This window comes from Pseudorca crassidens, chromosome 3 (assembly GCF_039906515.1).
Source record: "Pseudorca crassidens isolate mPseCra1 chromosome 3, mPseCra1.hap1, whole genome shotgun sequence".
Taxonomy (NCBI): Eukaryota; Metazoa; Chordata; class Mammalia; order Artiodactyla; family Delphinidae; genus Pseudorca; species Pseudorca crassidens.
The window spans coordinates 100,656,712-100,682,220 of record NC_090298.1 but is presented as its reverse complement, the minus strand read 5'-3'; the positions used below and the strand labels follow the sequence as shown (position 1 = coordinate 100,682,220).

The following is a 25,509-nucleotide window of genomic DNA, read 5'->3' as shown; positions in this document are numbered from 1 at the left end:
AATGAACTTATTTACAAAACAGAAATAGACCCACAGACATAGAAAAGAAACTTATGGTTACCAAAGGGGAAAGCTGGGGAGGGAGATGGTAGATAAATTAGGAGTTTGGGATTAACAGATATAAACTACTGTATATAAAATAGATAAACAATAAGGACCTACTGCATAGCACAGAGAACTATATTCAATATCTTATAATAACCTAATGGAAAAGTATCTGAAAAAGAATATATATACTTGTGTGTATATATATATATATATATATATATATGTGTGTGTGTGTGTGTATACACACACACACACACATCACCTTGCTGTACACCTGAAACTAACACAACATTGTAAATCAACTACACTTCAATTTTTAAAAATTAGAAAAAAAAGTAGAATAGAAGGAGATGGAGTGACTGTGGGTGAAACAGGGTAGAGCATGGGAACAGGCCAATGTTGGAACACTCAGGTGAGCAACCATGAGGGGCTGTCACTACTGCCTGGGTGCAGAAGACATACAATGTTCTTTAGTCTTTATATCTTGCACTATTTCTAGAGAATATCTGCACTCTTGGAGATTTGTGATAATTCTATTAGAAAATGGAAGAAGCTTGTCACAATGTTCCAAATAAGAAATGAGAAATTATATTCAGATGTTACTAATGTCTGTAATGTCAAATATAAAAGAGGAAGTGGGCCACCTCACAGGTGGAAAAGCAGTGACCAGGTCAGGCTTGCAGAGCTAGATTGTGGATAGGGCTCTTTCTTCACCTCTCCTAAAAAGGAAAGCAGGGTCGGGTCTCTAGTTCTATGCAGGCTTTTGAAACAATTCAAGAAAGAGACCTAATGAGTATAGAGCTGAAAAGCCAATGGGGATAATACCTGATTATTAACACTGAATAATCAGCAGAAATAAAAAAAACTTGGTTGAAAATTCCTTTGATTTCCCTCTAGAATTCTGAAGCTTTTATACAAATTACCTATTCATTATTTTGGTGTTTGGTCTGGAGAACAGAGTCCACTCAACTCTTTGGCTAGGAATTCCCCTGGAACAGGTAGTTCTTGAGCTTCCTGAGGCCTGGCTGTTTGATTCCCCTGTGTTTCCATGCACAAGTATCCTTATAATAAATGCCCTAAGTACACTTGAGTCCACTAAGAAGGCCTGGCTGGAGCTGGATTTATTTAATAATTCATTCAGCCCAGAATGCTGCCTCTGGCAGTGGGGCCTGGAACAGATATTTTGGACATAATTTTTGAGTTCCCATTACCATGACCACCATTAGAGATATTTCCAAATAATGCAACCCTTCCATCTATGAGTTAATAGGCTATTACAGTACGTTTACTTCACGTATGTATCTGTTAGGATTGTGTGTCACTACAAATAAAAAGAATCCTACTCTAGTCACTTAAAGAAAGAGAGGCATATCTTTTTTTTTTTTTTTTTTGGTACGCGGGCCTCTCACTGCCGTGGCCTCTCCCGTTGCGGAGCACAGGCTCCGGACGCGCAGGCCCAGCGGCCATGGCTCACAGGCCCAGCCGCTCCGCAGCATGTGGGATCCTCCTGGACCGGGGCACGAACCCGCGTCCCCTGCATCAGCAGGCGGACTCTCAACCACTGCGCCACCAGGGAAGCCCCAAGAGGCATATCTTTTTATCAAAGTAAGAAGTGTTTTTTGAAAAGAAGCAATCAGATTCTCAATAATACCAATGCTTCAGTGATGGTCTTGGCCTTTCCTTCATGGATGCAACTACTGTACTATTACTATGGCATTATTTGAATTATGTGATTCTACTATCTTCATATAGGACAGATGGACCAATCCTAGGGTCTAGCAGAGCTCTTTTCCTTTGTAGTTTTTCTGTAAAGGTTTGTGGTTATCCTAGCCTCCAGGTGAACTTTTCAGAGAATGCCATCAGCCAAGGTCCATGGGACACCAACAAGAGTCATTGTGAGCATCCTCTTCCTTTCATTCTCCTCCTTTACCTTTCCTGTCCTTTTAGGCCCAGAAGTCCCATTTGCAAAGGCTACTCCACTAAAAGACATATATGGCAATTAACTCCTAGGTGACTAAAAAGGCTTTTCCTTTCTCTCTGTCTTGAGAATTATTTCATTATTCTGGATCCCAGGGTGGGAAGGCGTAGATGAGATGCATTTAGTAAGTCCGCATTTACTTTCAGTGGGCTTTATAAATTTCTTGTTTTCACTTTTTCTGTTCACTGTTCTTTTCTCACAGTTGTCTTCTGAAGCTTCCATTTAAGTGTTGTAACTATTTGTTCATAGTTTTTCTAGTTTTCTGATATTTTGAATACCAGAATCTTATAATACCACAATTATATGGGAGAAATAGAATAAGCTGAACTATCTTAAGACATTATGAGATCACTATTTGAAAATGTATAGATTTTAAATCTGTCTTGTAAATATCATATGGAAGGGTGACACAATTTTAGGCTACAAATTTTTGTCTCTCTTGATTAATTATAAAATTCCAGTTACAAAATTAAGATTGAAATAGATTCAGTTACACTATATGTTATTAAATTGTTGGTGAATCACAACCTAACCTATTTTATTTAGTCACACAATGGATAGTGTCCATTTCAGTAATTACAGCTAGAACAGTGTTCCTGTGCTACTTATCAGTAAGCATTTCCTGAGAGTCTCTGTTGAAAAGTTTATTTGGAAACTTCTTGTTACCCATAACCACCCCAATAGTTAAAATAATTAAACTCCACTTGACATGGTATTTGACATAGGAAATAGGCTAACTGAAGAGGAAAATGTGATTTTAATTTTTGTTGATTGAAATGTTATGTGTTTCATATATAATATGGTTCACTTGGAACTGAACAGATAAAGCAATCCAAGATTTATCTTATTTTAATATTGCACAATCATTTGGTATTTTTGAGAGAAAATGCCTTGAAGTGATTCAAATAATATGAAAACTAATTACTTACTACACATTTCTGATTTTAAAAAGAGCCACAATATAAATAATTTTTCACAAACTATATGTATTTCCATCCTTTCAATGAATATATACACTTGGCGAGAGGCTGGAATCTTATTAGTTATATTTATTATCACTTTGGTGAGCACTCTGCTTCTAGTTGCGCGCACCCCTCTATACATTTCTCTCCAAATTCCTTCTAGGACAAGAGAACAGACTGATAATCATTGTCAAAATCTTCATTTGGCAGTGAATCCATGCCAAGATTCCAGTCCATCTAGCATGTATTTGGTAATGATATGCTGGATTGTAACTAGGTCAGATGGTACTAATAAGGACAATTGTTGGCTAAACATTGAATTCTGAGTCTTTCTCCAACCGTGTATTTCTTCTATCTCCAATCCTCAATATTTTTCACTTTGTTCTTTGTTCATTTCACGGTAATTTTACTAAAATAAACTTTGACCACATCTTTCGACTTGGGAGAAGTCATACTGATAGTGAAGGCAGGTGAGATGATCATGAGGATGCCTTCCTTTGCCCCAGCTCTCCAACTAAGTTCTTGATCTTCTTGTGGGCTTGCATGGGAGATGTGGGGTTGGGAGAGGAGAGCAAGAGAAAAGGTAAAAGGGACTAGTAGACAGTCTAAAAAAAGGATTTAGTATTTTTTATCCCTGTATAAGTGTATTTGAATGATTTCACAGAAAAGTAAACATTTTATTTTACCCTAGTCATCTTCTTGTATTTTCTTTCTGCTCACTTTCTCCTCTCCTGTCTTTTTTGCTTTTTGCATCTTAATGCCTCTCCTTTCCCATATTCTTTCACACCTGTCTCCATTCTTCCAGTGATGTTGGAAAACTTCTTGTGATGTTTTGCCTGCCCTCCTAAGTGTACTGCCACGCAGGTGAATGGGGGTGCCTCACCATCCACGTGCTGTTTCAGGCATAATGGCTGAATAACCACTCCCACTGCCTAATCTTTCTTTTTTTCAGAGCAGTCATATTCACCTACTTAAGTTATAAAACAAATCCTATACCTCCCCTGACTAAATGTTCCGTGGTTGTTGCACTATTCTCAAAATAAAATCCAAACTCTTGAACTTCTGTAACCTGGTGTGTCCCTAAGCCTCTGTTTTGGTCTCCATTTACTCTCTCCCACCTGTACTGTGCTTCTTCCATGTTCACCTTTTGGTTCCTCAAATAAACCGAACTCGTTCTCACTCTGGGGTAGGTTAGGGGAGAGAGTGAAAAGGAGCTTTGCACATGCTCTTGCCACTGCCTAGAATCTTCCCCGTCTTTGCATAGCTTTCTCATTTCATTTTCCAGATCTCTGTTAAAATATCATTGACTCAAACAGACAGACCCTTCCTGACTACTCTTTCTCAAGTAATTTCTTTGTTTCTTCCTAAAACACAGAAACACACACATACACATGCAACATACAGAAACATGTGTGTGAACACATGCACACATGTACCACTGCCACCACCACTATCACAGTTATGTGCACAGTTATGACAATGCTGTTTATTTCCTTCACAGCTCTTACAGCATGTTTTTACCTTGTTTGTTTACTTGTGTAGTATTCTTTTCCTTCACTTGGATGTAACCTCCATGAACATTAGGGGCTCATTTGCTCTCTACATAGTTAGATGCCCAGCACCTAGTCCAGTGCCAGGCACTTTGTAGGCACTGACAAAATATGTTGAATGTTGAATGAGCTGAGTAAGATTAGTTTAATTTTAACCTAAATTTCTAAACAAGAATCAAGCTCATTAATTAAATAGATGAATAAAAACAGAAAAGGACTTTTGGAAAAAGGATTCAAAGCTAGTTTTGTGGTATTTTCTCAAGTCTTAGGAATATCTGACCATCTGACCCTTGTTTAATATTCCTAACAATGTTAACTCAAGGGATTAGTAATCTGCAGCAATATCTTTTTGGATCCACCTTCTAGAGTAATGAAAATTAAAACAAAAATAAACAAATGGGACCTAATGAAATTAAAAGCTTTTGCACAGCAAAGGAAATAATAAACAAAATGAAAAGACAACCAACAGAATGGGAGAAAATATTTGCAAACGAAGTGAGTGAAAGGGTTTAATCACCAAAATATACAAACAGCTCATGCAGCTCAATATCAAAAAAACAAACAACCCAATCAAAAAATGGGCAGAAGATCTAAATAGACATTTCTCCAAAGAAGACATACGATGGTCAAAAAACACATGAAAAGATGCTCAACATCACTAATTATCAGAGAAATGCAAATCAAAACTACATTGAGGTACCACCTCACCCTGGTCAGAATGGCCATCATCAAATAGTCTACAAACAATAAATGCTGGAGAGGGTGTGGAGAAAAGGGACCCCACCTACACCATTGGTGGGAATGTAAACTGGTACAACCACTATAGAGAACAGTATGCAGGTTCCTTAAAAAACTAAAAATAGAGTTACCATATGATACAGCAATCCCAACCCTGGGCACACATCTGGAGAAAACCATGCTTTGAAAAGATACATGTACCCCAATGTTCATAGCAGCACTATTTACAATAGTCAAGACATGCAAGCAACCTAAATGACTATTGAAAGATGAATGGATAAAGCGAATGTGGTACATATATACAACGGAATATTACTCAGACATATAAAAGAATGAAACAATGCCATTTGCAGCAACATGGATGGACCTAGTGACTATCATACTAAGTGAAGTATGTCAGACAGAGAAAGACAAATATATCACTCATATGTGGAATCTAATTTTTAAAAATGATACAAATGCACTCATTTATAAAACAGAAACAGATTAACAGATTTCGAAAACAAAGTCACGGTTACCAAAGGGGAAACGCTGGGGTGGGGTGAGGAATAAACTAGGAGCTTGGGATTAACATATACACCTACTATATATAAAATAGATAACCAACAAGGACCTACTGTATAGCACAGGGAACTCTACCCAATATTTTGTAATAACCTATATGGGTAAAGAATTTGAAAAAGAATGAATATATGTATAACTGAATCACTTTGCTGTACACTTGAAACTAACACAACATTGTAAATAAACTATATTACAATAATTTTTCAAAAAGGGATTATCATTCTAGATTTAGGAGCATAACTACAGTCAGTCACTCATATCTGTGGGTTTTGCATCTGCAGAATCAACCAACATCAGATCAAAAATATTTTTTAAATGTCCAGAAAGTTAAAAAAAAAAAAAACTTGAATTTGCCATACACTGGGAACTATTTATATATTATTTACATTGTATTTACAACTATTTACATAGCATTTACTTTGTATTAGGTATTACAAGTAATCTAGAGAGGATTTAAAAGTATACTGGAGGATATGCATAGGCCATATGCAAATATTACACCATTTTGTATAAGGGACTTGAGCATCCATGAATTTTGGTTCCCACAGGAGGTCCTGGATCCAAACGCCCAAGGATACTGAAGGAAGACTGTCTATTTACCAAATTTAAGAGAAAAGAGAATCCAGTCATTGGCTTGGACCAAGCCCTGGACCTTATGGTAAAGGCTGCTCATCAAGTAATGAGCAACGGGCATCTATGGCATAGAGCTCCCCCCAAGAACAGAGCTAGACAAGCACACCAGAGGTAGCCTTATGATTAGGTAGATACATGTATCGGGTGCTGTATGACTAGGTAGAAAACTGAAGGAAAAACACAGAGTTAGGCTTTCCTGAGCTGAGCTTATTCATATATTGTCTTTCTTGACCACATGCATTTTGAATACATATTACTTTCAAAGTTTAATTCTCCTTTGAAGTCATATTTCTTCTGAAGAGAGCCCCCCAAAGTACTGGGCACTCTGAGGAAGAACAGTTTCAAGGCCACAGTTCTTTAAATGTCAATGTATAATTTTGGAAGATATTTTATCAGAATTCCTTGAAGATTAGAACAAGTGTCAACAAACTAGGGCTCACTGGTCAAACCTGGCCAGCCGCCCACCTCTTTTTGTAAATCAGGTTTTACTGGAACAGAGCCATGCTTGTTCATTTATGTATTTGTCTTGACTGCTTTTGCCTATGGGGGCTAAATTATTTACTACGTGGCCATTTACAGGAAAAGTTTCCTAACCCCTGAATTAGAGCATACAAATGAGACTCCATTTTATTTTAACAGTGAAACATCCAATTATTAATCAATGTGAATCTACAAAATAGCACTCAGCGCAACCAGAATCCTACTAAATTTTGTTTGCAGAGAACTCCATTAGCCTCCTCTTAGAGGCTTCTCTGAAATAAATGTTTGGTTGCACTGCACTGTGGAAATTCTATTTGCAGTTTGTCATCACTTTTGAACTGTTAGCAACTTGCCTCCTTTACATTTTCCTTTCCTGTTGCCCCCAACACTGTGTGTGCCTCCTGCTGTACTTGTATACTGTACTATTTAGAAAAGCTTTCTCTATGTTTTTAAGACTCCATGGGAATCTCCACTGTTGCCTCAGGAAGGGTGCTCTGGAATCATTCACATTCTTCACCACTCACAACTTATTTCTTGAATTGCATATATGCCTGAAAATGTTTCATTCACCAGAGAGTTTGGGGAAATTACTTAAAATAATAATACTGATCAGAAAATCTACATAAGCCTCTTAGATAGCCTCATCCACCAGAGGGCAGACAGCAGAAGCAAGAAGAACTACAATCCTGCCGCCTGTGGATGAAAAACTACATTCACAGAAAGATAGGCAAGATGAAATGGCAGAGGGCTATATACCAGATGAAGGAACAAGATAAAGCCCCAGAAAAACAACTAAATGAAGTGGAGATAGGCAACCTTCCAGAAAAAGAATTCAGAATAATGATAGTGAAGATGATCCAGGACCTCGGAAAAAGAGTGGAGCCAAAGATCGAGAAGATGCAAGAAATGTTTAACAAAGACCTAGAAGAATTAAAGAACAAACAGAGATGAAAAATACAATAACTGAAATGAAAACTACACTAGAAGGAATCAATAGCAGAATAACTGAGGCAGAAGAACAGATAAGTGACCTGGAAGACAGAATGGTGGAATTCACTGCTGTGTAACAGAATAAAGAAAAAAGAATGAAGACAGCCCAAGAGACCTCTGGGACAACATTAAACACAACAACATTCGTATTATAGGGGTCCCAGTAGGAGAAGAGAGAGAGAAAGGACCCGAGAAAATATTTGGAGAGATTATAGTTGAAAACTTCCCTAACATGGGAAAGGAAATAACCACCCAAGTCCAGGAAGCACAGAGAGTCCCATACAGGATAAACCCAAGGAGAAACATGTAAAGACACATAGGAATCAAATTGGCAAAAATTAAAGACAAAGAAAAATTATTGAAAGCAGCAAGGGAAAAATGACAAATAACATACAAAGGAACTCCTGTAAGGTTAACAGCTGATTTCTCAGCAGAAACTCTACAAGCCAGAAGGGAGTTCCATGATATACTTAAAGTGATGAAAGGGAAGAACCTACAACCAGGATTACTCTACCCGGCAAGGATCTCATTCAGATTCGATGGAGAAATCAAAAGCTTTACAGACAAGCAAAAGCTAAGAGAATTTAGCACCACCAAACCAGCTCTGCATCAAATGCTAAAGGAGCTTCATTAACTGGGAAACACAAGAGAAGAAAAGGACCTACAAAAACAAAAACAAAACAATTAAGAAAATGGTCATAGGAATATACCTTAAACGTGAATGGATTAAATGCTCCAACCAAAAGACACAGTCTTGCTGAATGGATACAAAAACAAGACCCATATATATGCTGTCTACAAGAGACCCACTTCAGACCTAGGGACACATACAGACTGAAAGTGAGGGGATGGAAAAAGATATTCCATGTGAATGGAAATCAAAAGAAAGCTGGAGTAGCAATACTCATATCCAATAAACTAGACTTTAAAATAAAAAATGTTACAAGAGACAAGGAAGGACACTATATAATGATCAAGGGATCAATCCAAGAAGAAGATATAACAATTATAAATATATATGCACCCAACATAGGAACACCTCGATACATAAGGCAACTACTAACAGCTATAAAAGAGCAAATTGACAGTAACACAATAATAGTGGGGGACTTTAACACCTCACTTACACCAATGGACAGATCATCCAAAATGAAAATAAATAAGGAAACAGAAGCTTTAAATGACACAATAGACCAGATAGATTTAATTGATATTTAGAGGACATTCCATCCAAAAACAGCAGATTACACTTTCTTCTCAAATGCACATGGAACATTCTCCAGGATAGATCACATCTTGGGTCACAAATCAAGCCTCAGTAAATTTAAGAAAATTGAAACCATATCAAGCATCTTTTCTGACCACAACGCTATGAGATTAGAAATAAATTACAGGGAAAAAAAAATTAGGCTAAACAATACGTTACTAAATAACCAAGAGACCACTGAAGAAATCAAAGAGGAAATGAAAAAATACCTAGAGACAGATGACAATGAAAACACGATGATCCAAAACCTATGGGATGCAGTGTAAGCATTCTAAGAGGGAAGTTTATAGCTATATAAGCCTACCTCAAGAAACAATAAAAATCTCAAATATACAATCTAACCTTACACCTAAAATAACTAGAGAAAGAAGAAAAAACAAAACCCAAAGTTAGCAGAAGGAAATAAATCATAAAGATCAGAGCAGAAATAAATGAAATAGAAACAAAGAAAACAATAGCAAAGTTCAGTAAAACTAAAAGCTGGTCTTTGAAAATATAAACAAAATTGATAAACCATTAGCCAGACTCAACAAGAAAAAAAGGGAGAGGACTCAAATCAATAAAATTAGAAATGAAAAAGGAGAAGTTACAACAGACACCACAGAAATACAAAGCATCCTAAGAGACTACCACAAGCAACTCTATGCCAATAAAATGGATAACGTGGAAGAAATGGACAAATTCTTAGAAAGGTATAACCTTCCAAGACTGAACCAGGAAGAAATAGAAAAATATGAACAGACCAATCACAAGTAATGAAATTGAAACTGTGATTAAAAATCTTCCAACAAACAAAAATCCAGGACCAGATGGCTTCACAGGTGAATTCTATCAAACATTTAGAGAAGAGCTAACACCCATCCTTCTCAAACTCTTCCAAAAAATTGCAGAGGAAGGAATACTCCCAAACTCATTCTATGAGGCCACCATCACCCTGATACAAAACCAGACAAAGATACTACAAAAAGAGAAAATTACAGACCAATATCACTGATGAACATAGATGCAAAAATCCTCAACAAAATACTAGCAAACAGAATCCAACAGCACATTAAAAGGATCATACAGCATGATCAAGTGGGATTTATCCCAGGGATGCAACGATTCTTCAATATACGCAAATCAATCAATGTGATACACTATATTAACAAATTGAAGAATGAAAACCACATGATCATCCCAATAGATGCAGAAAAAGCTTTCAACAAAATTCAACACCCACTTATGATAAAAACTCTCTAGAAAGTGTGCATAGAGGGAAACTACCTCAACATAATAAAGGCCATATATGACAAACCCACAGCAAACATCATTCTCAATGGTGAAAAACTGAAAGCATTTCCTCTAAGATCAGGAACAAGACAAGGATGTCCAATTTTACCACTGTTATTCAACATAGTTTTGGAAGTCCGAGCCACAGCAATCAGAGACGAAAAAGAAATAAAAGAAATACAAATTGGAAAAGAAGAAGTAAAACTGTCACTGTTTGCAGATGACATGATACTATACATAGAGAATCCTAAAAATGCCACCAGAAAACTACTAGAGCTAATCAATGAAGTTGGTAAGTTGCAGGATACAAAATTAATGCACAGAAATCTCTTGCATTCCTATACACTGATGATGAAAAATCTGAAAGAGAAATTACGAAAACACTTCCATTTACCATTACAACAAAATGAATAAAAAATGTAGGAATAAACCTACCTAGGGAGACAAAAGACTTGTATGCAGAAAACTATAAGACACTGATGAAAGAAATTAAAGATGATAAAAACAGATGGAGAGATATACCATTTTCTTGGATTGGAAGAATCAATATTGTGAAAATGACTATACTACCCAAAGCAATCTACAGATTCAATGCAATCCCTATCAAATTACCAATGGCATGTTTTACGGAACTAGAACAAAAAATCTTAAAATTTGTATGAAGACACAAAAGACTCCGAATAGCCAAAGCAGTCTTGAGGGAAAAAAATGGAGCAGGAGGAATCAGACTCCCTGACTTCAGAGTATACTACAAGGCCACAGTAATCAAGACAATATAGTACTGGCACAAAAACAGAAACATAGATCAATGGATCAAGATAGAAAGCCCAGAGATAAACCCACACACCTATGGTCAACTAATCTATGACAAAGGAGGCAAGGATATACAAGGGAGAAAAGACAGTCTCTTCAATAAGTGGTCCTGGGAAAACTGGACAGCTACATGTAAAAGAATAAAATTAGAACACTCCCTAATACCATACACAACAATAAACTCAAAATGGATTCGAGACCTAAATATAAGACTGGACACTATAAAACTCTTAGAGGAAAATATAGGAAGAACACTCTATGACATAAATCACAGCAAGATCCTTTTTGACCCACCTCCTAGAGTAATGGAAATAAAAACAAAAATAAACAAATGGGACCTAATGAAACTTCAAAGCTTTTGCACAGCAAAGGAAACCATAAACAAGACGAATAGACAACCCTCAGAATGGGAGAAAATATTTACAAACGAATCATCAGACAAAGGATTAATCTCCAAAATATGTAAACAGCTCATGCAGCTCAATATTAAAGAAACAAACAATCCAATCCAAAAATGGGCAGCAGACCTAAATAGACATTTCTCCAAAGAAGACATACAGATGGCCAAGAAGCACATGAAAAGCTGCCCAACATCAGTAATTATTAGAGAAATGAAAATTAAAACTAAATGAGGTATCACCTCACACCAGCTAGAATGGGCATCATCAGAAAATCTACAAACAACAAATGCTGTAGAGGGTGTGGAGAAAAGGGAACCCTCTTGCACTGTTGGTGGGAATGTAAATTGATACAGACACTATGGAGAACAGTATGGAGGTTCCTTAAAAAACTAAAAATAGAATTACCATATGATCCAGCAATCCCACTACTGGGCATATACCCAGAGAAAACCATAATTCAAAAAGACACATGCACCCCAATGTTCATTGCAGCATTATTTACAATAGCCAGGTCATGGAAGCTACCAAAATGCCCATCAACAGACGAATGGATAAAGAAGTTGTGGTACATATACACAATGGAATATTACTCAGCCATAAAAAGGAACCAAATTGGGTCATTTGTTGAGACGTGGATGTATCTAGAGACGGTCATACAGAGTGAAGTAAGTCAGAAAGAGAAAAACAAATATCGTATATTAACACATGTGTGTGGAACCTAGAAAAAAGGTACAGATAAACCGGTTTGCAGGGCAGAAGTTGAGATACAGATGTAGAAAACAAACGTATGGACACAAAGGGGGGAAAACCACGGGGTGTGGGGATGGTGGAGTGATGAATTGGGTGATTGGAATTGACATGTATACACTGATGTGTATAAAATTGATGACTAATAAGAACCTGCTGTATAAAAATAAAATAAAATTAAATTTAAAAATTTTAAAAAATAGAATAAAATAATATTCATTTAAATTATATAGATCCAGAGAAGAAACAGCCATATTAAGGTCCAGTTTGTGAACCAAGTTCTCTTAGAAATAATATATAAGATTCAATTTCTAAAACAAGTTGGAAAATGCAACTGACAGAAATGATAGCTTACATTCTCAGGCTCAAAAGAAATGTATATTTATGATGGTGATAGCAAACTTGGAAAGACTGAGGAAATGTTTTTCCTTATTAAACATTTGAGTGCTGATAATTTTCTGTCAATTCATAGGAATGCATAAAAACTTTTAATCTGATGCTTATTTTATCAGGCATAGGGTTTCTTTTCTCTGTAATTGTGAGACATACACTGTTAAACAGGCAATAGAGTAGAGATTATATTAAGTATTGTTTCCTTACAGAAATTATGAACAAAGAAATATTTTCCTCCCACTTTCCTTGTCTAGAACAGTGTCTGGAATACAGTAGACACTCAATAAATTATTGAACGAATGAAAATTAAGTTCAAGCTACATTCTGTGTAAATGGGTTTGAAAAATACATCCCTTTTCCTGGGATTATCATTCTTGATTAAATTTATAACTGTATATTTTTGGCTTTTGCTTATTACAGAATTGCTTAAAGTCAGATTACTGCCTAGGTAAAGATTTGGACAACATACAAGACAGAATGCCCAACCCTATTAAAACTCTTGTGCGTGGTTCCACTGGCAAGCAGTCATGGAAGGACTCAACTTGTATATCTGTTTTGAATATTTGTTTCATTGCATGCAAGCCAAGATGAGCTGGCTTATTAAAAATTAATGATGCCAATAAAGACAAGTAAATAGATTAATGTAGCCGAATAGAGTCCAGAAATATGGTTGATTCACATATGTGATCAATTCTTTTTTGACAAAGATGCCAAGACAATTCAATAGAGCGAGGAAAATCTTTTAAACAAATGATGGTGGAACCACTGGATTCATGTAGCAGAAAAATGAATATCAACCATCTACTGTCACCAAACACAAAAATTAACTCGAGGTGGATCACAGAACTACATATAAAAATTAAAACTATAAAGCTTCTAGAAGAAAGTATAGGAAAATACTTTATGGCCTCAATATTTTCAAAGAGTTCTTAGACAAAACACAAAAAGCACTAAACATAAAAGAAAAAGAATTTAAAATTTTACTTCATATAAATTAGAAACTTCTACTCTTTAAAAAATACCATTAAGAAAATTAAAAGATAAGCCACAGATTGGGAAGAAATGTTTTCAATACATATATTTGACACATATATGGCAAGCAACCCAATATGGGTTGCCTAATTCGGGCAAAAGCTTTGAATAGATTATTCACAACAGAAAACGTATAAAATATCAACAAGCTCATGAAACAATAGTATATATCATTAGTTGTTGTTTGTCAAGAAAATGCAAAATAAAACCACAGAGATACCACTGTACACACACTAGAATGGATAAAATTTTTAAAATTACCAATACCAAGTGTTAGGATGTGAAAAAACCAAAACTCCCATATATGCCTGGTGGGCATGTGAAACATTACAACCACTATGGAGAACCATCTGGCAATTTCTCATAAAGTTAAATATATATCTACCTAATGATATGGACATTCTATTCCTAAATAATTATCCTAGAGAAATGAAAATATATGTCCACAAATAGAATATAAAACAAATGTTCATAACAGCTCTTAACAGTGAAAAACTGGAAACAACATAAATACACATTAACAGGTAAATGGATAAACCAATTATGGCACATTCATACTACAGAATATTACTCCACAATAAAAATGAACAAATTACACACAATGACATAGATCTCTTTCAAACATATTATACTGAATAAAAGAAATCATATGCAAAAGAGAATATACTGAATTATTTCATTTATATGAAATTCTAAACAGGCAAAGCTAATCTGTGACAGAAAGTAGATCAGTGATTACTTGGTGGGTAGGTGGGTGGAGAATGAAATACAAAGTTAATGGACATATTCTTATATTTTATCATTGGTGGTAAAATGGATGTAATCACTTGCAAAACTCATCAGATTGTGTACTTAAAATGGGTGCATTTTATTGTATGTGAATTATGTATCAATAAAGATGATATAAAAATAAAAACACATTTAAAACGGGCAAGAAATATGAATAGATACTTAACAAAAAAGAGATGCAAATCTCCAACAAGCTTGTGTAAAAATGCTTAACTTCATTAGTCATGAAGGAAATGCAAATTATAACCACAATGACATATCATTTCATGCTCCTTATAAAGATAAACATATGTCTACCCTATCATCCATCAGTTTTAGTCCTAGGTCTGAACCCAAGATAAATGAAAACATATGTCCACCAAAAGACTTGTGCAAGAATGTTTAAATCAACTTTAGTTATAGGAGACCCAAACTGGAAACAAACCAAATATCAATCAATAGGAAAATAGATAAACAGATGTGGAATAATTCTATACTGCATTAATACTCACCTATAAAAGGAATTGAACTACTTATATACACAGCAACAGGAACAATCTCAAAAACATTCTGCTGAGCCAATGAAGTCAGATACAAGAATACATACTGTATGATTCTACTCATATAGAATTCATGAACGGCCAAATTATTCTCTAGTAATAGAAATCAGAACAGTGGTTGCCTAAGGAGGGGAGACTGACTGGAAGGGATGTGAGGAAACTTTCTGAGTGATAGAAATGTCCTATGTCTTGATTAAGGTGATGGTTTACATGGTTGTATATATATATCAAATTCATTGTTTTTTTAGGAACTTGAATTTAAACTTAAGATCAGTTATATTTCACTCCATGTGAATTTTATCTCAATTAAAAAAAAACTACCAAGTCAACTGAGTAACTATAGCCTTTATCACCCCTTTTCTTTCATGGATAATCTGGCTTATAAACATATAATTCTGAATTTATGTTAAAAATATATTTTATCAACTTTTCTTAAGAAAATTTTAAAAATCATCCCTTTAAATGGAATTTGATTCTTTTAGCCATTAAAACATTTAATCCATAGTTCAATTATTGTCAGAATCATCCAATGAAGTAAAACAATATTTGTTCATTTGTTAAGTAGTATTTGAGGGTTTTTTTTAACTTAAGAATTGGTTACTTTTCTTTGGATTCTTTTTCTATAGCAAGGAAATATTACTACATAGTGGTGAGAAGGAAGTGGAAGAGATCAAGATTATTATTGCTAGTTGAAAGGTAAGATTTGAGACAGACAACCAAGAAAGAACACCTTCTGGGAGACTCACCTTGTATCATTTTTTCTTCATCTTTCTATTTTGGCTTTTGTCATGGCCTGCTGAACCCCTCAGTGAGGGAGCTGGTGGAAACAGGAGCAGACTAGCTGGGAGCTCCACGATTCACATCCCCTCTTGCAAGAGTTCATGTAGTATGTGAGGCTGGCTGCCTGGAACAGGAACCCCAGCCTTTGTTGCCAGGATGTATCCTGGCAACCTGTCAACAAAAGGGACAGGACTGAGTTCTATAGTAACAGATTGGAAAACTCCGAAACAAGGGGTGAAGAAACTCAGAAACAGACAGCAAAATAGGTATGGATCTCAACTTTCTTTGAAGTTGACTCTGGGAGTTTTACCAGTGGACTAAACATCACAGAAAGGGAGGCAGATTAATCTAAGTCACAAGGCTCTTCTTGGCAATGGAATGGGGTGGAAACACTTTTTTTTCCTAAGGAAGAAAAAAAATTACTGATTGTCCTATTGATTTTTTCTAGGGTCTTTAAAAAGTATCATCTATATAGGAATGCTTGGCCTCTTCTAAAAGAGGGAGATGGATATTCTCCATGGTTCTCAAAGTGTGCGTTGGTCCAAAATATAATGAAATGCAAGATGCAGAAGATAATTAGTTTATTTTCTAATGTGTCTTAAAATATAGAAAACATTTTTAAAAACTAAGGTCAACATTTAAAAATGTATCTAAAAATAAAGATTTTTTAAAACCCTACATATAAAAAGACTCTGAGATATTAAGCTAATCATAGTACAATCCTAAAAACATTATTTTTAAAATTCTGTATTAAACCTGATGAGGTAAAAAAGTTTATTAACATAGGAAAAAGTCCATAATATATTTCTAAACGAAAAAGAGAAGCTACAAAGCAGAATAAATAATATGATCTCATTAAAATGTGCGTGTGTGTGTCTGTGTATGCAAGCACATGCCCACATGCATGAGCTGAAAGAACATACACTAAAATGTTAACAGCAGTTAGCACTGGATGATGAAATTAAGAAACATTTTATTAAATGTTCTTTAGGGCTAGGAATTAGGGGAAATAACTCTAAATTTCAAGATTCCAAAATCCTGGACTTCCCTGGTGGCACAGTGGTTAAGAATCGGCCTGCCAGAATAAAGAAAAAAGAATGAAAAGAATTGAGGACAGTCTCAGAGACCTCTGTGACAACATTATATGCACCAACATTCTAATTATAGGGGTCCCAGAAGAAGAAGAGAAAAAGAAAGGGTCTGAGAAAATATTTGGAGAGATTATAGTCGAAAACGTCCCTAAAGGAAACAGTCAGTCAAGTCCAGGAAGGGCTGAGAGTACCATGCAGGATAAACCCAAAGAGAAACATGCCAAGACACATATTAATGAAACTATCAAAAATTAAATACAAGGAAAAACATTAAAAGCAGCAAGGGAAAAGCAACAAATAACATAAAAGGGAATCTCCATAAGGTTAACAGCTGATCTTTCAGCAGAAACACTGCAAGCCAGAAGGGAGTGGCAGGACATATTTAAAGTGATGAGAGGGAAAAACCTACAACCAAGATTACTCTACCCAGCAAGGATGTCATTCAGATTCGATGGAGAAATTAAAACCGTTACAGACAAGCAAAAGTTAAGAGAATTCAGCACTACCAAACCAGTTCTACAACAAATGCTAAAGGAACTTCACTAGACGGGAAACACAAAAGAAGCAAAAGACCTACAAAAACAAACCCCAAACAATTAAGAAAATGGTAATAAGAACATACATTCAATAATTACCTTAAATGCAAATGGATTAAATGCTCCCGCCAAAAGACATAGAATGGCTGAATGGTTACAAAAACAAGATCTGTATATAGGCTGTCTACAAGAGACCCACTTCAGACCTAGGGACACATACAGACTGAAAGTGAGGGGACAGAAAAAGATATTCCATGCAAATGGAAATCAAAAGAAAGTTGGAATAGCAATTCTCATATCAGACAAAATAGACTTTAAAATAAAGACTACTACAAGAGACAAAGAAGGACACTACATAATGATCAAGGGATCAATCCAAGTAGAAGATATAACAATTGTAAATATTTATGCACCCAACATAGGAGCACTTCAATATATAAGGCAAATGTTAACAGCCATAAAAGAGGAAATCGACAATAACACAATCATAGTAGGGGATTTCAACACCCCACTTTCACCAATGTACAGATCATCCAAAATGAAAATAAATAAGGAAACACAAGCTTTAAATGACACATTAAACAAGATGGACTTAATTGATATTTATAGGACATTCTATCTAAAAACAACAGAATACACTTTCTTCTCAAGTGCTCATGGAATATTCTCCAGGATAGACCATATCATGGGTCACAAAACCTTGGTAAATTTAAGAAAATTGAAATCATATTAAATATCTTTTCTGACCACAATGCTGTGAGATTGGAAATCAATTACAGGAAAAAAACTGTAAAAAATACAAACACATGGAAGCTAAACAATACACAACTAAATAACCAAGAGATCACTGCAGAAATCAGAGAGGAAATCAAAAAATACGTAGAAACAAATGACAGTGAAAACACGATGACCCAAAACCTATGGGATGCAGCAAAAGCTGTTCTAAGCGGGAAGTTAGCAGCAATATGATCCTACCACAAGAAACAAGAAAAATCTCAAATAAACAACCTAAGTCTACACCTAAAGCAATTAGAGAAAGAAGAAAAAAAAAACCTTAAAGTTAGCAGAAGGAAAGAAATCATAAAGATCAGATCACAAATAAATGAAGAAATGAAGGAAACAATAGCAAAGATCAACAAAACTAAAAGCTGGTTCTTAGGGAAGATAAATAAAATGGATAAACCATTAGCCAGACTCATCAAGAAAAAAAGGGGGAAGACTCAAATCAACAGAACTAGAAATGAAAAAGGAAAAGTAACAACTGACACTGCAGAAATACAAAGGATCGTGAAAGATTACTACAAGCAACTGTATGCCAATAAAATGGACAACCTGGAAGAAATGGACGAATTCTTAGAAAAGCACAACTTTCTGAGACTGAACCAGGAAGAAATAGAAAATATGAACAGACCAATCACAAGCACTGAAATTGAAACTGTGATTAAAAATCTTCCAACAACAAAAGCCCAGGACCAGATGGCTTCACAGGCAAATTCTAACAAACATTTAGAGAAGAGCTAACACCCATCCTTCTCAAACTCTTCCAAAAAAATTGAAGATAAAGGAACACTCCCAAACTCATTCTACGAGGCCACCATCACCCTGATACCAAACCACACAAAGATGTCACAAAAAAAGAAAACTATAGGCCAATATCTCTGACGAACATAGATGCAAAAATCTTCAACAAAATACTAGCAAACAGAATCCAACAAAACATTAAAAGGATCATAATCCATGACCAAGTGGGATTTATCCCAGGAATGCAAGGATTCTTCAATATATGCAAATCAATCAGTGTGATTCACCATATTAGCAAACAGAAGAATAAAATCCATAAGATCATCTAAGTAGATGCAGAAAAAGCATTCAACAAAATTCAACACCCATTTATGATAAAGACTCTCCAGAAAGTAGGCATAGAGGGAACCTACCTCAACATAATAAAGGCCATGTATGACAAACCCACAGCCAACATCGTTCTCAATGGTGAAAAACTGAAACCATTTCCTCTAAGATCAGGAACAGGACAAGGTTGCACACTCTCACCACTATTATTCAACATAGTTTTGGAAGTTTTAGCCACAGCAATCAGAGAAGAAAAAGAAAAAAAGGAATCCAAATTGGAAAAGAAGAAGTAAAACTGTCACTGTTTGCAGATGACATGATACTCTGCATAGAGAATCCTAAGGTTGCTACTAGAAAACTACTGAAGCTAATCAATGAATTTGGTATAGTAGCAGGATATAAATTAATGCACAGAAATCTCTTGCAGGCCCATACACTAATGATGAATAATCTGAAAGAGAAATTAAGGAAACATTCCCATTTACCATTACAACAAAAAGAATAAAATACCTAGGAATAAGCCTAAGGAGATGAAACACCTGTATGCAGAAAACTATAAGACACTGTTGAAGAAATTAAAGATGATACAAACAGATAGAGAGATATATCATGTTCTTGGATTGGAAGAATCAACATTGTGAAAATGACTATACTACCCAAAGCAATCTATAGATTCAATGCAATCCCTGTGAAACTACCAATGGCTTTTTCACAGAACTAGAACAAAAAATTTCACAATCTGTATGGAAACACAAAAGACCCTGAATAGCCAAAGCAATCTTGAGAAAGAAAAATGGAGCTGGAGGAATCAGGTTCCTGGACTTCAGACTATGCTGCAAAGCTACAGTAATCAAGACAGCATGTACTGGCACAAAAACAGAAATATAGATCAATGGAACAGGATAGAAAGCTCAGAGATAAACCCAAGCACATATGGTCACCTTATCTTTGATAAAGGAGGCAAGCGTATACAATGGAGAAAAGACAGCCTCTTCAATAAATGGTGTTGGGAAAACTGGACAGCTACATGTAAAAGAATGAAATTATAAAACTTCCTAACACTGTACATGAAAATAAACTCAAAATGGATTAAAGACCTAAATGTAAGGCCAGACACTATAAAACTCTTAGACGAAAACATAGGCAGAACACCTATGACATAAATCACAGCAAGATCCTTTTTGACCCACCTCATAGAGTAATGGAAATAAAAACAAAAATAAACAAATGGGACCTAATGAAACTTAAAATCTTTTGCACAGCAAAGGAAACCATAAACTAGACGAAAAGACAACCCTCAGAATGGGAGAAAGTATTTGCAAACAAAGCAACTGACAAAGGATTAATATCCAAAATATACAGGTAGCTCATGCAGCTCAATATCAAAAAAACAAACAATGCAATCCACAAATGGGCAGAAGACCTAAATAGACATTTCTCCAAAGAAGATATACAGATTGCCAACAAACACATGATAGGATGCTCAACATCACTAATCATTAGAGAAATGCAAATCAAAACTACAATACAGGGGCTTCCCTGATGGTGCAGTGGTTTAGGGTCCGCCTGCTGATGCTGGGGACACGAGTTCATGCCCCGGTCCAGGAGGATCCCACGTGCCGCGGAGCGGCTGGGCCCGTGAGCCATGGCCTGCACGTCCGGAGTCTCTGCTCTGCAAAGAGAGAGGCCGCAACAGTGAGAGGCCCGCGTACTGCAAAACAAACAAACAAAACAACAAACTACAATACAGTATCACCTCACACCAGTCAGAATGGCTATCATCAAAAAATCTAGAAACAATAAATGCTGGAGAGGGTGTGGAGAAAAGGGAACCCTCTTGCACTGGTGGTGGGAATGTAAACTGATATAGCCGCTATGGAGAACAGTATGGAGGTTCCTTAAAAAACTAAAAATAAAACTACTATACGACCCAGCAATCCCATTACTGGGCATATACCCTGAGAAAACCATAATTCAAAAAGAGTCATGTACCATAATATTCACTGCATCTTTATTTACAATAGCCAGGATATGGAAGCAACCCAAGTGTCCACTGACAGATGAATGGATAAAGAAGATGTGGCACATATATACAATGGAATATCACTCAGCCATAAAAAGAAACAAAATTGAGTTTTTTTAGTGAAGTTGATCAACCTAGGGACTGTCATATAGAGTGAAGTAAGTCAGAAAGAGAAAAACAAACACCGTATGCTAACACATATATATGGAATCTAAAAAAAAAATGGTTCTGATGAACCTAGGGGCAGGACAGGAATAAAGACACAGATGTAGAGAATGGACTTGAGGACACAGGGAGGGGAAAGTGTAAGCTGGGATGAAGTGAGAGAATAACACTACATATATATACTACCAAATGTAAAATAGATAGCTAGGGGGAAGCAGCTGCATAGCACAGGGAGATCAGCTCGGTACTTTGCGACCACCTAGAGGGGTAGGATACGGAGGGTGGGCAGAGACGCAAGAGGGTGGGTATATGGGGATATATGTATACATATAGCTGATTCACTTTGTTATACAGCAGAAACTAACACAACATTGTAAAGCAATTATACTCCAATAAAGATGTTAAAAAAAAAAAAAAAGAATACGCCTGCCAACGCAGGGGACATGGGTTCGATCCCTTGTCTGGGAAGATCCCAAATGTGGAGCGGAGCAACTAAGGCCATGCACCACAACTACTGAGCCTGTAGTCTAGAGCCCGTGTGCTGCAACTACTGAAGGCTGCGTGCCACTACTACTGAAGCCCACACGCCTAGAGCCGGTGCTCCGCAAGAGAAGCCACCAGAATGAGAAACCTGTGCACCACAACAAAGAGTAGCCCCTGCTTGCTGCAAGTAGAGAAAGCCCACACGCAGCAACAAAGACCCAACGCAGCCAATAAATAAATATATAAAAATAAACTGCACATAAAAAAGAAAAGATTCCAAAATCCTGCCCCTCACCCCCAGATAACTGAATTGGTATGTATAAGTAATTCACAGGACTATTAATTCTGTTGAAATGACTTCAGACCACACAATCTAAAAGACCTCACTGGATAATGAAGTTTCACATCGAACACTATATATTGTTCTAGAGATGAGCAGATAAGTCCTCTACAGAGATTTATAGTTATCTCAATTATACTATCACATTAAATAGTTCCAATTTGGGTGCTTTTCTCCTGAAAACTTTCATAAGATGCCATATATTGATGATAAAGCATGTCTAAAATGATTAAAGAGCTGCTATGAGAGTGACTAAATATTGAGATGGCGAAAGAAAACTTAGTTTTACATTTGGCTTCTTACAAACTTGTGGGTCCCTCGTTAACATATTTCTTACTTTATACAAACTGCATGCTTTCTTGGCTCTATTGTGAGCTAAACAAGATATTTCTCTAAAGAAGTTGTCCAATAAATAAACACCATCCCAAATGCACACACAGTATTCAGTCTAGTGGCCAGCTATTTGGGCCAGATGGCAGAAGAACAAATAGGAAATGCTGGCCTAGGACAGGACAATCCCGGGAAAACACCAGGAGAGCAGATATTTCCATGCTAAAATAGGGCAAAAAGTTCTTTATCTGAACTAGAGTGACTGTTCTCAGGAGGCCTGAGAATAACAGCTCTTCCAGCAGTGGGCACATGTGTTAGCTGGGTCACTAATGGTGCATTCACAGCCCTCTCTTCCCTTAGTGGGGTTGCTGAGTGGCCAGCTGCTTTTCTGCATTCATCGGAGATGCTTCGGAAAGTGACTGGAGAGGAACCTTTGTTTTCTTCCAAATTCTGGACCCATTTGAAATTCTTTGGTTTGTAGTTTCAGCTTAAATTGAACTTCCTGGTGTTCAAATCTATTTCATCTTGGCAAAACAGGCCTTCCTAGGTATCTTTCTCTTCTCTCTCTCTCTCTAACTTTTAAAGGAACAAAAACTTTTAAGCAGCTTATTTAAAAAAAAGAAACCACCAAGCTCAAAAAGCCATCTTGGACATCACATAGCTTTACAACACAATCTTTTGATGAGTTAAGTGTAAATGAAGCAGAAACATATGGATTCCATTTCCTATAAATCACACGTGATCCTCAAAAAGCAAGGGAGAATGTACTCAGCACAGTGTATTCTGTTTTGTTGAACTCAAAACATCTGAAGAATACTTGGAGGCTGATGGATCCAAAATATTTATGCATCTCTGTTTATAACCTTGGGGGAAAAAAAAGCCCTTATTCATGGTGACAGTTAAACTGCTCACATGTGCTAAGTGGGCAACCAGCAACCAGGGCAAGCTTAAAGATAATGGTATTCCTTCTTCTGTTCCCACTCCAGACACTCAACTCAACCTCAGATCAAAAACACTGAAGTCCTTACTTAAACAGAGCTAGTCAGGTTTGGTATTGCTTGAGCTATTCTCCCCTAAAACAAGCAAGTTATTTCAAGCTATCTGACTTCCAATCATGTTTTTGTCACTGTAGGATATGCCAGCCTCCACCAAAAATCCAGATCTGACCCCTTGTGGCAACAGCCCCACCACAAGGAATTCTGGTTTATTTTCCCCTCATAAAACCACAGCTGTTGTGCCTGCACAAGCCCCTTTTTTCATTAAAGGACTAAATCATGGTGATTTTATGGAACAGGCAAAGTGCTGCTCCTTGATGGTATCTCTGATTGTCCTGGTGTCTCTTCATTGATGCAAAGCCCAAATCGTACTCTGAAAGTTACTGATAGTCCTTTTGAATTTATTTAAACTGTGCAGGGGCACAGTTTTTTTTTTTTTTAACAGCAGCAGCAGGAACTCCAATAGGATGTTTGCGGAATTTGGCAAAATAGGTCCACTGGGCATCTTGTCCTCTTCTACCCAGTTATTGGCCTCTGCTACCTATTGGCCTTACCACCTAACTCAGAAACAGCCAGCGCCAGCCACCTGACATCAGTTGTCTCAAATCCTTTAGAACCCTGCAACAGGAAGCATTAGCAGACTTGTTTTACAAATGAGGAAACAGGGGCTCCGCGGCTTTACTCGGCTTGCCCCTAATTGCAAGGCTCATCCGAAGCAAATCTGGGATTGAAACGTATGTCTTTCACGTGCTCAACGACTCTCCTTCTACTGCCTCCTGCAAGACCTCTCTTCCAGACTGCCACACAGAACAGTCTGACCTGAAAAGAGACAGTTGTTTTTCAAGATATGCCTTTTGTCACAAGAAAGGTCTTTACAGAAAGTAATTTGAAAATGTCTAAATTTAAAACATTGCAAAATGTGTCCTGTAGTCGATTAGAAAGAAAGGCGGAAGATATACTTTAAATATAGGCTTCTAAAACTTAAAAAAAAAACTGTTGTATTTGATGGGTTAAAGTCCTACCCAAAAGATCTTACACCCCTACCCTCCCTCAGGACTCTTTGCCCGGGTCAGTGTTTCTCCATTTATTTTATTATTGCTTCCCCTCTGAGTATTTTTACATTTTTTCCCCTAATTCTCCCCCCTACCATCACCATGAAATTTAATTACCACAGATATACCTTGTATCTGTTTATGTATCGTGGCCCTTTGGTGGCCTGCAAACCAATATATTATCTAAGATTACATCACCCCCAAACCAATTTTTACTGCCCCCAGGGGGAATGCATGCCAGCAAACATACATCCAAAGAGGTGACAATGTTGGCCTCAGATAATCTTATGGTCAAGCTGATGCACAGAAAAACTGATCAAGAGGCCACAGAGACCATGGAAACCCTTCCTAAATTGCCAAAACAAAAAAGCACGGTAAATTGTCCCTGTGTTCAAGAGAAAAATGGATTTGTTTGAAAAGGAACAATATTGGGCGCAATCGACCCATCAACCACTGGTGGCGCAGTGGTTGAGAGTCCGCCTGCCGATGCAGGGGACACGGGTTCGTGCACCGGTCCGGGAAGATCCCACATGACGCGGAGCGGCTGGGCCCGTGAGCCATGGCCACTGGCAATGCGCGTCCGGAGCACAGGCTCCGCAACGGGAGAGGCCACAACAGTGAGAGGCCCGCGTAGCACAAAAAAAAAAAAAAAGAAAAGGAACAATAAATG

General features: G+C 36.7%; 1 protein-coding gene across 21 annotated transcripts in view; it reads right to left on the bottom strand.

The window, feature by feature from the left end:
* Positions 1-25,509, bottom strand: part of ZNF474 (zinc finger protein 474) — a 174,191-nt gene that overhangs the window by 110,380 nt on the left and 38,302 nt on the right. For 20 of the 21 annotated variants that reach the window (XM_067731548.1, XM_067731545.1, XM_067731550.1 and 17 more), the window contains one exon: positions 15,943-21,123. The gene's annotated coding sequence lies outside the window, so the exon portion shown is untranslated. Of the gene's footprint in view, positions 1-15,942; positions 21,124-21,173; positions 24,607-25,509 lie in introns of those variants that run through there. The other variant, XR_010942075.1, reaches the window with a different exon arrangement.